This window comes from Heloderma suspectum, chromosome 7 (genome assembly GCF_057233095.1).
Source record: "Heloderma suspectum isolate Gila_16-S chromosome 7, 16-S_ref, whole genome shotgun sequence".
Lineage (NCBI taxonomy): Eukaryota > Metazoa > Chordata > Lepidosauria > Squamata > Helodermatidae > Heloderma > Heloderma suspectum.
This window is the reverse complement of record NC_139464.1, coordinates 37,853,151-37,869,714: the sequence shown is the minus strand read 5'-3', so window position 1 is coordinate 37,869,714 and position 16,564 is coordinate 37,853,151. Positions and strand designations below refer to the sequence as shown.

The window sequence follows — 16,564 nt, the reverse complement described above, 5'->3', positions numbered from 1 at the left end:
AGTATCAGTTTCTACTCCCTTCCCTTCACATGTCACTTCCATGCCACTCCATCTCTCTTGGTCTCCTCTCCCCCACCCCACTTCTTATTGTCCATAGATGTGGGGCTTTTCTACATGGGGTGTCTTAAATCTGGGACCCAATCCAGCCAGGACCCACATGCTAAACAGATCCGAAGGTACCTATATGATTCAAGTCCACTTGTGTGAAAGAATGATGATTTATAGATAGGAAATGGATGCAGATAATAAAAGGAAAGAGAAGCTTACATAAACACACACACACACACACACACACACCAGCTCTCAGCTGCAGTCACTCCGGTCCCTGTGGAATGATGGGTGCGGTCCCAAGGAGGCTGTGAGAACTGATAGCAGGACAATCTGCTCAGGTTTTTATAGGGCTCGTCTCATCTGACTGAACACACGCACACACGTTCCCCTACCCAGAAGGAGAAAAGGGGAGCCTCTTGTTCACGGCAAGAAAACAGTTACACATAGCAGAGGAACTGCATCCTTCTCAGCTAGAAGGTACACACTGTGCAGAGCGGCTGCTGTCCATTGTCTAACTTTTGTTAGTAACAAGAAGCGCTGACCTTCACTGTATGTAGGGATGTACAAACCCCCCACTGTCCGGTCCGAGGGGGGTCCATGGAGGGGCAATTTGGGCTGCTCAGGGCCCCGTGGAATCCTCTGGAGCCCAGCCACATCCACTGGAGTTGACGGAGCGGCTCCACGGCTCCCTATAAGACACAATACGCTAATGGCAGCTCCCATTAGCCTATCGCAGGAAAAATACAGCTGTAAATGGCAGATTGTATGCCATTTGCAGCCATAAAGCACTGACTTTGACCTAAATTGCAACTGTTTACGGCTGTATTTAGGTCAAAGTATGTGCTTTACAGCCGCAAATGGCGTACAATATGCCACTTACTAGGGCTGTGCACGGACCCCCCAATCCACTTCAGATGTTGCTTTGGATCCTCCAGAGAGACCCCTATCCACTTCGAACTGATTCAGAGCCCCTCTGCTACAATTCGCATCTGAATCCAAAGCGAGATTCAGATATACGGATCGCCCGTTTGGGGCATTTTCCCATTGACTTGCATGGGAAAACACAAATGGTCATAACTTTTTTTAGTTTTCATGATACAGACATGAAATTTGGGGACCTCTCCACCCCACTGGAGAGGAGGCCAACTGCAAATTTTCAGACAGTTTGGCCCAGTGGTTTTCATAGAATAATCATAGAATAATAGGGTTGGAAGGGGGCTATAAGGCCATCGGGTCCAACCCCTGGCCCAGTGGTTTTTGTGCTAGGCAGAGTTAAAATCTGATGTTTTCCACAGTAACTAAAACACAGTAACAAAGCAAAGCACTATAACTTCTCCCTGTTTCCCACACATTCATGTGACACCTTGGCCCCTCACAGCTCTCCTCGAGGGCATCACACCCCCAAAGCCCAGGCAGTTTGGTCCACTGGCTTGTGTGCTAGGCGCAGGTGAAATTTGAGTTTTTCCAGGAAAACTCCCAAAGCAAAGAGCTGTAACTTCTCCTCACCTCTGCCCCTGCCAACACCCCGAAGATGCCTCATATTGTACTGGATTGTTTTGATACACCGTGGGGTGTTATTGGAATAAGAAGTTAATTAATATAAATAGTATTCATATTGTGCTTTTTGGATGTGTTGCATTGGAGGAACACCACACAAGCACACACACAAACGGATGCAGATGCACAAGAGCAAAAGAAAAGCAGAACTGTCTAAGCAGATAGAGGTGTTTTTTTTAATTGTTTTTTATTTAATTTTCATTAAGGGAAGGCAGGTAAAGTTCAAGAAATACAAGAGGACAGTGGAGGCGGTAAGGTAAGAGCCAAGAGCAAGCAAACAAGAAAACCCTTCTGTAATTTCTGTTTTGGGAGGAACAAGACAGAAAAGAAACAGAAAGATCACTTCAGAACATAGGCTGCTCTAGTGTGCCTTTATTTAAGAATTTAGATAGCAAGAAGAAACCAGATGGTTGAATATTACATCGGGGGGGGGGGACATGCCCAGAAGTCAATGTTTGTCTTTAAAAATCAAAATAAGATTGGATTTTAAAAAAGCTAGAAAACACAGGGTTGAAAGCCCAAAAGGACAGGAATGGAATGGAACCAGAACCTGTGAGGGTCTGATGAACAGGAAACGTTGTGGAGTCCCCAGGCGAGTGCCCTGTGCAATGATGGAAAGGCAGGGGGCGGGGAGCATAGCAATGAATGAAGAAAAGCTATGTTTGTATGAAAAAAAATATTGAAAACAGAGATGGATACACACAATGAAACAGTTGGGGGACGAAAGAAATAGAAGGCAGCTGCAACAGGTGCCCAGGCAGAAAACAGACACTCCCAAAGGGGCAACTCGTGTACAGAGCAAAGGACCAATCCCATGACAAACATAGCTGTTTTGCTTTTAGAAATCTAGGAAAGCCTGGCTGATAGCAATCAAGAATGAAGGAATAGAAGGAGGAGGAACTACAAGGACTGCACACACGCACACACACCAGAACAGCTAACCATACAGCAACCCCCTCCCAAAGACACAGCTCGCACAATAAACAAATGCAGCCATTTGCCGAACTATATATACCGCCCTACTCCACCATTCTGTCTGAATGGAGACTGCTGGAGTAGGTTCCGCGTGAGAGTTCCCATCACCAAAGCACACTCCCTTCTCCTCCTCCACTTGCCTTCCCTCCCGCCTCCCCCTGCCTCTGGCGTCCTCTAACCTTCCCTCTCCCTCCTTCTCCTCCTGCCCCTCCACGTGAAGTTGATACATTTTGGAGACAGCCTGTCTGGACTGCTCAGGCATTCAGAAGAGCTCCGAATATACGAGGCAGAGGAGGTGCTTCATGGGGGGAGGCACCTTACCTCGTGGAGCCTCAGTTCTGCTCTGATCTGCTTTGTACCACAAGGAGGGTCTTCCGAATCAGCCTGCTTCACCTTGTTATTCGGGCTTCGCAACAAGGCAGTGCACAGCCCTACCATTTATGGCTGTAATTTTCCTGTGATAAGCTAATGGCAACTGCCATTAGCGTATCACATTTTATAGGGAGCTGGAGAGCCACCCCTCAGGAACTCCTCCGGACCTGGAGGTAAGTGCAGCAGCTCCACCACGGACTCTGGAGGTCAGATTCTTTGGAATCCAGCCTCATTTGAGTCTGTGGCGGAATTCTCCAGCATCCCTAACTGTACGTGAATACAGCTATGAGAACCAACTCTAAAAGCATAAAAATTGGCAACTGCTCTACCAAATTAGTATACATATGCAACCAAATACTGCATATGACCCTGTGTAATTTCACACCTGACTCCTCACTATTCTTCTGACACCAAATCGAATATACGAGGCTTTTATCGTGTGTTTATCATTCCCTACTCATGGTTGTTTACAGGGTTTTTAGATGATGTCATGACTAGGGATGTATGAAATACTCACCTGGCTCTGCACCGGGGCATCTGTGGTGGGGGGGAGGCGCTCCGTCCCTCCACCCAGAATCCTCCTTGGCTGGGGAGTTCCGGCCACAGCCGGGCTGCTGCCCTTCCCTCCCTCTCCCCAGGGTTTTTTTTTCCCTTAAAGATTGTTCATTTTTCTACAAACGTGGGATTTCCCTAAGCCTGCCAATTCTTCCCTTTGTGCAGGTATGGGCTACATAAAGATCTACACTCAGAGAATGAGTTTACTATATAGGAATAATCAGCTAGTTTTCCCCAAAACCCATCACTACCATTTTGTCAAAGCAAGTCATATCCCTTCACTATTGCCCAGTCCAGGTACTTAACTGACAGTTCACTAGCCAGGGGTCAGATCAGAAAATTGCTCAAGATGTAGAAAAAATCCCCCCACTAAACGCACAAAAGGTGTGTTCCATTTTTTTTCTATCCCAATTCACAAGGATCTGAATTGACCTTCAAAATGTGTTTCCTATGGGACATCTCTCAGTTTGCACACACACAAAGGGGGCAAGACTTATCATTTAGGGAAACCAGTGTTAGGAGAAAGTCTGACTTACTAGTCAACAGGTTTATGAGTATGCCCAGGGGTGTCATTTTGAAATCTGAAATCAGAGGGCAGGCAAGATGGCTGGCGTGTTGACTAGCTGGACTTCCTCCAGCTGCTAATTGATCCCCTGACCCCTTTGTAAAGGAAAGGAGGGTTGTCTTTGCTTGTGGGGTGGGGAACTGGGAGGGGAGGGGAGGGGAGCTGGGCAAAGCTATCTAGACTTTGCAATCATTCCTTGCAACATTCTGCAAGTTTTTGCAATGAATGCTGGCTAAACAGAGATAAGTTTCTCAGGTAAGCGGCATGGTGTTTGGAAATCCCTGGGCCAGATTGCTTCTGCGTGCTACTCATTGCCAGTGCAAAAAATAATAACAATGCAATCCTATACATGTGTATCATAGAATTATAGAATAGTAGGGTTGGAAGGGGCCTATAAGGCCATCAAATCCAACCCCCTTATTCAGAACTAAGTGTCATTAAGTTCAATGGGACTTACTCCCAGGTAAGCATGTAAACCCACTTACCTAGGAGTGAGATTATTTCTGAATGGCCAGGTATAGGATTGTGCTACAAGTGTTGCATGAAAGAAGAACAAGTAGTGGATTCAGTCCTAATTTATTCATTTATGAATTTGTGAATTGCCTTTTGTCCCAAATAGGGCCCCCAAGGTGACTTACAATTAAAATCTCAAACAATGGCTAGAGATGCTCAATTTTACTCACTATCAAGGATTCCATTTTTTGTGTGTGTATCCTAGTAGTGTGTAAGTTTCCATTTCGCAAGCGGCAAGGCTGAAGCTGCACACAGTAGTCACAAGATGTCTCTAGCCCCAAGATCAGAACAGAACCTAATTAACTGGACTGAGTTATCTCAGCTGCATTTCTGTGGGAACTCCTTCCCCCTGCCCACTCCACAGAGGCCTGGGAAAACTGTGCCAGCCAGCCTGTGATTGGCTAACAAGGATCACCTTGAAGTTGACAGGGACTAAAGCATATAATCAGGGGGGTTGCATCTTGTCTTCATCTTCTCTTGGTTTTTGCTTTGGACTTCAAGTATTTCTGTCCAGGCCCTGTCCTATTTGAAGACCCTTTGTTATTTTTGCCTTGAAGTATTGTTCCCAAATGTTACTCTGGTTCTTGTGTGTCTTGTATTCCCCTTTCTCCTTCCCCAATAAACTTGCTGGCCCTGTTCAGACATGCATGGAGGGAGGGTGGTTAGAAGGTGAGTGGAGTTAGCAAAATCAGGACGCATGTGCCCATCACACAATCAGGAACCACATGGTGCCACATGGTTCCTGTAACCACCACCCTCCGTAGTTACTGTAACCATCCTCCCGCCACCACCGCTGATGATCCCAGCAGCCCTCATGCTGCAAAAATGCATGTGCCAGCCACTCCGTCTGTCACTATGCAACAGTGACCATAGAGAAAGTCTGTGCGGGACTCTCTAGGCCACCATCTCAATGGTTGCAGCCTAGAAACCACCAGGAGCCCGTTCTAACCACCGGAGAGCCTGCCACACTCCCGGGGACCCTTAACCCTGCTGCAGGGGGGTGGTTACCTGGGTGGTTCCAGAACTGTGGTTAGTGGTTTTTCTCCCCTCACACGACATGCTAAGCCACCATGGTTAGTGCAAATTTGCTACCATCATGGCTTAGCATTACGTGTGAACAGGCCCATTACCGCTCATAGCTGATTGTCTGGGTGCTTCATTCTAAATGGCCTCAGCACTAAATCCAGAGTCTTCCTCTTCGTTAATGCTACTGTTTAAGATTTCAGGCCTAAGTTGTAGAGGCTGCTATTTTGGGGGCCCCTATTTCATAAGCCTTAGGGGTGTTCTGTAGGGTCTGAGAGTCCCCTGGCTCAGGCTGAGTTGCATGTAAGAGGTGGTGGCAGCCTACCTTTCTGGGTGAGTGTTCATCCCAAAGATCCTTTTGTCCCCGCCTATACTGCTGGGTGCTAGGGCAGCCCCTTTCCTCTCTTCACACTCACTATATGAACACTATGTATTTTCTAGATCTCTCCCCAATATTAATGCCCAAGTTCCTGAACACAGAAGATAAAGCCAAATGCTTATGTTTCAATCTTTAATTTTCAACAAATGATTACATGTGTAGATACACACAGAGGCATGTGCACTTTTTGTAAATTTAAAAACAGCATCTTACCAATGTTTTGCAAGTCTTTACACATTGCACATTATTTCATTCTTTCCCTCTCTTGTATGAAATCACAAAACATTTATCAAATCAATCATGCTTCTTCATTAATTAAACATAGCACTCATTGTCAACAAAAGGGTGGGAAAAGCAGTACTGGGGTACAATCTCAAAAACGATTTGTTGTTCAGTCATGTCCGACTCTTCGTGACCCCATGGACCATAGCACGCCAGGCCTTCCTGTCCTGCGCTCTCTCCCAGAGTGTGCTCAAGTTCATATTCATTGCATCGGTGATGCTATCTAGCCATCTCATCCTCTGCCATCCCCTTCTCCTTTTGCCTTCAGTCTTGCCCAGCATCAGGGTCTTTTCCAGAGAGTTTTCTCTTCGCATTAGGTGGCCAAAATATTTCAGCTTCAGCTTCAGTATCTGTCCTTCCAATGAGCACTCAGGGTTGATTTCCTTTAGGATTGACTGATTTGACCTCCTTGCAGTCCAGGAGACTCGTCAGAGTCTTCTCCAGCACCACAGTTCAAAAGCATCAATTCTTCGGCGCTCAGCCTTCCTTATAGTCCAGCTCTCACAGCCATACATTACTACTGGGAAAACCATAGCTTTGATTAGACAGACCTTTGTCGGCAAGGTGAAGTCTCTGCTTCTTACTATGCTGTCTAGTTTTGCCATTGCTTTCCTCCCAAGGAGCAAGCGTCTTTTAATTTCATGGCTACAGTCACCGTCTGCGGTGATCTTGGAACCCAAGAAAATAAAATCTGTCACTGCTTCCATTTCTTCCCCTTCTATATTCCGCCCAGAGAGCTTCGGCTATTGGGCGGTATAGAAATGAAATAAATAAATGAATGAATGAATAAATGAATGCCAGGAAGTGATGGGGCCAGATGCCATGATCTTAGTTTTTTTAATGTTGAGTTTCAAACCAGCTTTTGCACTCCCCTCTTTCACCCTCAACAAGAGGCTCTTTAGATCCTCTTCGCTTTCTGCCATTAGGGTGGTATCGTCTGCATATCGGAGGTTGTTGATAATTCTCCCAGCAATCTTCATTCCGACCTGTGATTCATCCAACCTGGCATTTCTCATGATGTACTCTGCATATAAGTTAAATAAGCAGGGTGACAATATGCAGCCTTGTCGTACTCCTTTCCCAATTTTGAACCACTCGGTTGTTCCATGTCTGGTTCTTACTGTTGATTCTTGACCCTCGTACAGGTTTCTCAGGAGACAGGTAAGGTGGTCTGGTACTCCCATCACTTTAAGAATTTGCCACAGTTTGTTGTGATCCACACAATCAAAGGCTTTAGCGTAGTCAATGAAGCAGAAATAGACGTTTTTCTGGAATTCTCTTGCTTTCTCCATGATCCAGCAAATGTTGGCGATTTGATCTCTAGTTCCTCTGCCTCTTTGAAACCCCGCTTGTACTTCCGGTAGTTCTCGGTTCGCATACTGCTGAAGCCTAGCTTGTAGGATTTTGAGCATCACCTTGCTGGCATGTGAAATGAGCGCAATTGTGCAGTAGTTTGAACACTCTTAGAATGATCTCAGTACGAATCCAAGGCAAACCATTCAACATCACAGTAATTCAACTCTATGCCCCAACCACTGAGGCCAAAGAAGCTGAGGTTGATCGGTTCTATGAAGACCTACAACACCTTCTAGAACTAACACCAAAAAAAGATGTCCTCTTCATCATAGGGGATTGGAATGCTAAAGTAGGAAGTCAAGAAATCACTGGGATAACAGGCAGGCATGGCCTTGGTGTACAAAATGAAGCAGGACAAAAGCTAATAGAGTTTTGCCAAGAGAACACGCTGATCATAGCAAACACTCTTTTCCAACAGCACAAGAGACGACTCTACACATGGACATCACCAGATGGTCAATATCGAAATCAGATTGATTATGTCCTTTGCAGCCAAAGATGGAGAAGCTCCATACAGTCAGTCAAAACAAGACCTGGAGCTGACTGTGGCTCAGATCATGAGCTTCTTGTTGCAAAATTTCGGCTTAAATTGAAGAACATAGGGAAAACCACTCAACCATTCAGGTATGACCTAAATCATATCCCTTATGAATATACAGTGGAGGTGAGGAATAGATGTAAGGGATTAGACCTGATAGACAAGAGTGCCTGAGGAACTATGGACGGAGGTCCGTAACATTGTTTAGGAGGCAGCGACTCAATCCATCCCAAAGAAAAAGAAATGCAAGAAAGCCAAGTGGCTGTCTGATGAGGCTTTACAAGTAGCTGAGGAAAGAAGGGAAGCGAAAAGCAAGGGAGAAAGGGGAAGATATATCCAACTGAATGCAGAGTTCCAGAGAATAGCAAGGAGAGACAAGAAGGCCTTCTTAAATGAACAATGCAAAGAAATCGAGGAAAACAACAGAATGGGAAAGACTAGAGATCTCTTCAAGAAAATTGGAGATCTCAAGGGAACGTTTTGTGTAAAGACAGGCATGATAAAGGACTAAGAAGGCAGGGACCTAAAAGAAGCAGATGAGATTAAGAAGAGGTGGAAAGAATACACAGAAGAACTATACAGAAAAGATCTTAATGTCCCTGATAGCCATGATAGTGCAGTCACTGAACTTGAACCGGACATCCTAGAGAGTGAAGTCAAGTGGGCCTTAGGAAGCATTACTAACAACAAAGCTAGCGGAGATGACAGTATTCCAGCTGAGCTATTTAAAATCCTAAAAGATGGTGCTGTTAAAGTGCTGCACTCAATATGCCAACAAATTTGGAACACTCAACAGTGGCCACAAGACTGGAAAAGGTCAGTTTACATTCCAATTCCAAAGAAGGGCAATGCCAAAGAGTGTTCAAACTACCGTACAATTGCGCTCATTTCACATGCCAGCAAGGTGATGCTCAAAATCCTACAAGCTAGGTTTCAGCAGTATGCGAACCGAGAACTACCGGAAGTACAAGCGGGGTTTCGAAGAGGCAGAGGAACTAGAGATCAAATCGCCAACATTTGCTGGATCATGGAGAAAGCAAGAGAATTCCAGAAAAACGTCTATTTCTGCTTCATTGACTACGCTAAAGCCTTTGATTGTGTGGATCACAACAAACTGTGGCAAATTCTTAAAGAGATGGGAGTACCAGACCACCTTACCTGTCTCCTGAGAAACCTGTACGAGGGTCAAGAAGCAACAGTAAGAACCAGACATGGAACAACCGACTGGTTCAAAATTGGGAAAGGAGTACGACAAGGCTGCATATTGTCGCCCTGCTTATTTAACTTATATGCAGAGTACATCATGAGAAACGCCGGGTTGGATGAATCACAGGTCAGAATTAAGATTGCCGGGAGAAATATCAACAACCTCCGATATGCAGACGATACCACCCTAATGGCAGAAAGCGAGGAAGATCTAAAGAGCCTCTTGTTGAGGGTGAAAGAGGAGAATGCAAAAGCTGGTTTGAAACTCAACATTAAAAAAACTAAGATCATGGCATCTGGCCCCATCACTTCCTGGCATATAGAAGGGGAAGAAATGGAAGCAGTGACAGATTTTATTTTCTTGGGCTCCAAGATCACCGCAGACGGTGACTGTAGCCATGAAATCAAAAGACGCTTGCTCCTTGGGAGGAAAGCAATGGCAAACCTAGACTGCATAGTAAGAAGCAGAGACATCACCTTGCCGACAAAGGTCCGTCTAATCAAAGCTATGGTTTTCCCAGTAGTAATGTATGGCTGTGAGAGCTGGACTATAAGGAAGGCTGAGTACTGAAGAACTGATGCTTTTGAACTGTGGTGCTGGAGAAGACTCTTACGAGTCCCCTGGACTGCAAGGAGGTCAAATCAGTCTATCCTAAAGGAAATCAACCCTGAGTGCTCATTGGAAGGACAGATACTGAAGCTGAAGCTCCAATATTTTGGCCACCTAATGCGAAGAGAAAACTCTCTGGAAAAGACCCTGATGCTGGGCAAGACTGAAGGCAAAAGGAGAAGGGGATGGCAGAGGATGAGATGGCTAGATAGCATCACCGATGCAATGAATATGAACTTGAGCACACTCTGGGAGAGAGCGCAGGACAGGAAGGCCTGGCATGCTATGGTCCATGGGGTCACGAAGAATCGGACACGACTGAACGACTGAACAACAACAAGCCATGTTTACTCAGAATAAGTATTGTTGAGCTCAAGGGCTCTTACTTCTTTATAAGGGGTTTTCCATCACAGCATTAAGCCTGCATGCAAGAAGGTGCACTACACAGTGCCACAAAAATTAAAAGAAATCGATTTGCAAATCAGTACTGCGAAGAGGATCTAAAGAGCCTCTTGTTGAGGGTGAAATAGGAGAGTGCAAAAGCTGGTTTGAAACTCAACATTAAAAAAAACTAAGATCATGGCATCTGGCCCCATCACTTCCTGGCATATAGAAGGGGAAGAAATGGAAGCCGTGACAGTTTTTACTTTCTTGGGCTCCAAGATCACCGCAGACGGTGACTGTAGCCATGAAATTGCTCCTTGGGAGGAAAGCTATGGCAAACCTAGACAGCATAGTAAGAAGCAGGGACATCACCTTGCCGACAAAGGTCTGTCTAATCAAAGCTATGGTTTTCCCACTAGTAATGTATGGCTGTGAGAGCAGGACTCTAAGGAAGGCTGAGCGCCGAAGAATCGATGCTTTCGAACTGTGGTGCTGGAGAAGTCTCTGATGAGTCCCCTGGACTGCAAGGAGGTCAAATCAGTCAGTCCTAAAGGAAATCAACCCTGAGTGCTCATTGGAAGGACAGATACTGAAGCTGAAGCTGAAATATTTTGGCCACCTAATGCGAAGAGAAAACTCTCTGGAAAAGTCCCTGATGCTGGGAAAGACTGAAGGCAAAAGGAGAAGGGGACAGCAGAGGATGAGATGGCTAGATAGCATCACCGATGCAATGAATATGAACTTGAGCACACTCTGGGAGAGAGCGCAGGACAGCAAGACCTGACGTGCTATGGTCCATGGGGTCACGAAGAGTCAGACACGACTGAACGCACACACACACACAGACACACACACACACACACACTGTATATACTGACTCATTTCTATGGAATCTAGAATGGAGAAATAAGGTAACCCACGAAGTGACTTCTTTCGGTCACCCCGTTATGATCCTGTTTTGCTTCTAACCACACCCGCTCTCCTTTCTCCAATTGAAGGATCACATTTCCTGAGAGGTTTTCAAAACCATCTATTCTAGTCTGATAAGATCTTATCACCTCTGTACCATTTTTCATCAGCACAATATGTACATTCTGGTTTGCCTCTAGGTTGTAATCAAAGTAATAGACCCCAGGGATTTCACAGATGTACATTCCTGAAGCCTCATCAAAATGTTGCTGTTCATTGTATAGGATCTTGTGGAATACTGGTTAGGCTGGTTAGGTTCTGGATAATTTTTGTCCAGTTCTGCAGCAAAGGCAGATTTCTGTTGTGGAGGGCATACTCCAGGGAAGCCTGTTGGTCCTCTTGCACCTGTTAGCCCTGGGGGTCCTACTGGTCCTGGAAATCCCTGAAGTCCTGGAAGACCTGAAAAACAACCAAGTGGAGGAGGGCAAAGTCAGGAGAAAGAGCAATGGTGTAAGGCCTGGTTCTCTCCTTGGACCTGGGGGATTCCTTGATGTCTTGGCAAGCCTACAACTGGGACTAGTGCTCTAAAACCTTCAAAGAAAACCCAATCAAGAGAAGGGAAAACAGCAGACAGAATGCTGAAGGAATTCTTAGCAGAGTCTTCTTAGAGTCCCTGAGAGCTATACATCTGTTGAAGACTGTTTGGTTTGAGGCACTTCTCATGAGCATAAATATACTTCAGTTTCATAACACTGCACAACCTCTCTGTGGGGAAATGAATTTATTCACAGAAACTGTGGCTGCACTAGAGAGCAGAAGGGAAGCGCCTCTGGCTTTTGCCATCTGCCAGGGGACCTTGGGGCGCTGGGCCACTGCACCCCCTTCTTCCCAGGAAAGACATGAAGGCAAGGGCCCATCCAACCTGGCCTATCCATTGGCCAGAGAAGGAACAGGTGCAGGGAGCTGGCTTCCCACTCCCTGCCAGAAAGAAGGCTTGGCTCTAAGGTGACCCTGTGTATCCTAGTTTACAGAGGGCAGTCCTCCACTTCAAGGCATCCTCTATTTGAAGGGCTGTCTGGTCCAAGTATGGTTTAAAAATAAAAAAACATAAGAAACTGGGAGAGCAGGGGACTTGAAGGGGCCGTTAACAGTGAGCACCTGACCAGCAGGCAGGCACACAGGACACCTGGTCACAGCCATTCCCATTATGGTGAGATACGTTGTATTTCTAGTTAAATTGTAGTCATTCTTTCTAACTTTGCATCTATACATACCAATTCGCATGTGCACATTTTATGTAAATTGATGTCCTCTTTTGGGGGAGATCCATGTCCTCTTTTTTGGAGATGTGTAGTTGACCACCCTACTTGGCTCTAACTGACAGTTGCCTTGGGACTACAGAAGTAAGGCAGAAGAACTCTCCAGCCCTATCCATTGGCCAAAGGAACAAGAGCCCCCAAATGCTATTCAAGGAAGAACACCAGCAAGCGAAAATTAGCCTGTCCCGAAGTGTCTAGCGGGCCACAGGATTGCTCTCTTAATCATTTTCACTTGGGTTCCATAAAGCATGGAAATTGTAATTCAGTGCAAATGCCTTGACTTGCATGCCACATAAGCAGTGGAGATGTTGTACAGTGCATCATCTTATGCTCACTTACACATTAGGCTCCACGCACCCACGCTTTGCCTTTGTCTTTCAGCTTGACAATGTGTTGAGGTGGATGTGCCAGGGAGAAATTCAACAAGCACAGTGGGTTTTCCAATTATTTGCTACATGCAGACGAGGGCTGATCTCTTTTCACTTTGTTTCATGGATTTGGCCAAATCTGGGGAAGCATTTCAGCCAAACCCCCAAAGCACAGGTGTGGGACAAAACGGGCAGTATCCAACGGTGACATTCCACAAACTCAAAATAGCGCTAGTGGAGCAATGCTGAATCTTCCCATCACGCAAGCGGCTGCCCATTACTCTTGCGCAAGCAGTTGTGCAAGCAGTTGCGCAACCGGGTGCACAACAGGTGCAAAGTGGTTTCACAATGCATTGCACAATGGGTGCAAGTAGTTGTGTAACTCAAGCGGAATGTGCAACGGGTTACGCAGGCATAATGTGGAACCGCTTGCGCAACCACGCTTGCGCAAATGTAACTATAGTTGGACAGATAAGGGCTGGATGCGCCTGATCTCGTCTAATCTCGGAAGCTAAGCAGGGTCAGCCTGCTTAGCTTGGATGGGAGACTGCCTGGGAATCAGGCTTCCTCTGCATTGAGCAGGGGGTTGGACTCGATGGTCTTGTAGGCCCTTTCCAACCCCATGATTCTATGATTTCTATGATTTCTTCTCTTGCACATAGTTCAGAACCTGGTTTCCACTAGTGCAATGTCATTTGCACTAACAGAATGACACAGATGGATACTGCCCAAAGATTCAGGGGAGCAAAAAGAGATTTGGAGGGAGGGGGCTTATCTTTGCAATGAAAGAATCTTCTTTATTTTTTTCTCTCCCCCCCCCTTTTTAAACAATTTTAAAACAATGATTTTTAAACAGCTTCTGTTGTTTCTTGCAGCTTGAGTGGCATGGCGACAGCAGTGGAGTCTTCCTGGCCACCACTCTTCTTTCCCGCAATGCCTCTAGGAAGAAGACTACCAGGTCTGGAGAAGAATGGGATGGCACCTCCTCCCATTCCATGTACAAAAGCTAACTGGATAGGCAGTTGAGTCTTCCTTCAACACTGGCAATGGAACAGTGGCCTCATAGAAGCATAGAATAGTAGGGTTGGAAGGGGCTTACAAGGAGATCGAGTCCAACCCCCTCCTCAGTGCAGGAATCCAAGTCAGAGCATCCCTGACAGATGGCTGTCCAGCCCTGTCTTGAACGCCTTCCAGTGTGGGAGAGCCCACCACCTCCCTAGGTAATAGGTTCCATTGTCGTATTGCTCTAACAGTCAGGAAGTTTTTCCTGATGTTCAGCCGGAATCTGGCTTCCTGTCACTTGAGCCCATTATTCCATGTCCTGCACTCTGGGAGGATCGAGAAGAGGTCCTGGCCTTCCTCTCTGTAACAACCTTTCAAGGACTTGAACAGCGCTATCCTATCTCCCCTCAGTCTTCTCTTCTCAAGGCTAAACATGCCCAGTTCTTTCAGTCTGTCTTCATAGGGCTTTGTTTCCAGTCCTCTGATCATCTTTGTTGCCTTCCTCTGAACCCTCTCCCGTTTGTCTGCATCCTTCTTCAAGTGTGGTGCCCAGAACTGGACACAGTACTCCAGATGAGGCCTAACCAGTGCTTAGGGTTGGTGGAGAATTTCTCCCCGAAACTTCGGGGGGCCGAGTGCCAACGTGTTTGGCCCCCCGAACAAGTTTCGGGGAGAAATCCTCCGAACCCCCCCCGCCCCCCGCACCCCCCCCCGGACGGGACTTACCTTCGCCGAATGTCCCTCCCGGCGGCGGGTCCGGCCAGCGGTTCAGCGGGTGTTCGAGCGGGGCGGGAGCGGCAGCCGGTCTTTCGACCGGCTGCCGCCGCCGCCATTGCAATAAAAGAAAGAAAAAAAAAACGCCCCCTGATAGGCTACGTGACAATTCACGTAGCCTATCATGGCTAGATTTGCAAAGTCAGCCGTGATAGGCTACGTCAATCGTCACGTAGCCTATCACGGGTGACTTTTAAAAAAAAAAAGTGTGTACGGACAATGGCGGCCCCCATAGGGAGCCGCCATTCCCGTTCCTTATTTGGTCACTGTAGTCTACGTAAAGATTTTCGCCGTAGTCTACGTAAACATTTACGTAGACTACAGCGACTAAATAAGGAACGCAAATGGCGGCTCCCTATGGGGGCCGCCATTAGCGTACGCGTTTTTTTTTTTTTAAGTCACCCGTGATAGGCTACGTGACGATTGACGTAGCCTATCACGGCTGACTTTGCAGATCTAGCCGGGATAGGCTACGTGAATCGTCACGTAGCCTATCAGGGGGCGTTTTGTTTTGTTTTTTAACTTTCGCGTTCGCGGCCGGGCGAGGCGGGAAGCCTCCTCCCCGGCCTGAATTTCGGCCGGGGCGAGGCGGGAAGCCTCCCCCCCGGCCTGAATTTCGGCCGGGCTGAGGCGGGAAGCCTCCCCCCCCCCCGGCCTGAACTTCGCGGGGGGACCAGCGAAGCGCCTCCCCCCCACCGCGAACGTCCTTCGAGGACAGGTAAGGGACTTTCGTCCACCCCTACCAGTGCTGAGTAGAGGGGAACTAGTACTTCCCGGGATTTGGAAGCTATGCTTCTATTAATGCAGCCCAAGATAGCATTTGCCTTTTTTGCAGCCACATCACATTGTTGGCTCAATTTCAGCTTGTGATGGACAACAATTCCATGATCTTTCTTGCTTGTAGTATTGTTGAGCCACGTATCCCCCATCCTGTAATTGTGCATTTGGTTTCTTTCTCCTAGGTGCAGAACTTGGCATTTATCCCTCTTAAATGTCATTTTGTTGTTTTCTGCCCAGCGCTCCAGTCTATCAAGATCACTTTGAACTTTGTTTCTGTCTTCCAAAGTCTTAGCTATCCCACCCAATTTTGTGTCATCTGCAAATTTGATCAGCATTCCCTGCACCTCCTCCTCCAAGTCATTAATAACAATGTTGAAGAGCACTGGGCCCAGGACTGAGCGCTGCGGTACCCCACTCGTTACCTCTCCACCACACGTAAGGCAGCAAGTTAGCCTGAGGGGCACGGGACAAGTTGTTTGGCACACAACTCTCTCCTCCAGCTCCTTGCTGCCATCTCCCAGCATCTGCCACCTGAGGCAACTGCCTCATTCTGCGTAATGGTAGGGCAGAGTGAGATAGCTGCTGCTGCTAGGGTGGATGAGGCAGTCAGTGGCAGGTGGGAGAGGGATGAAGTTGAGGGAGGGATGAGAATATTGGGGATGGGATGAGGAGAGTGTGGGATGTTGGAGAAGAGAGGGGGAGAGGCAATGCATGGCCATGGGGCAGTCAAACGGGTTGCCAGGGGGAGAGGAGGTCAAAAGGGCTAGTTGGCTGGTTGGCTCAAGGAGGACTGCTTGTTCCTTGAAGCAGTCCTCATAATTAACTCAGCTCCAGCCGATATCTCACTCTGAGGGAGTCCCTTCAGAGTGAGAGATCACACAGACTCTACTGGATCCCGGGAGGGGGGAAAGCAGCCATTTGCACCCAGTGGGGTCGCTGTGCACAAATGGCTGCTTCTCCCCCTCCCGGGACCTGGGAGGTGGAGAAGCAGCCGTTTGTGCTCTCCTTGCTGGCGTCGGCAAGGAGCGCGCAAGGGATGTGGACAC

General features: G+C 47.1%; 1 pseudogene; it reads right to left on the bottom strand.

The window, feature by feature from the left end:
* Nucleotides 1–11,259: 11,259 nt before the first annotated feature.
* The window catches only part of LOC146339558 (uncharacterized), a 29,507-nt pseudogene continuing 24,202 nt past the window's right edge, over nucleotides 11,260–16,564 (bottom strand).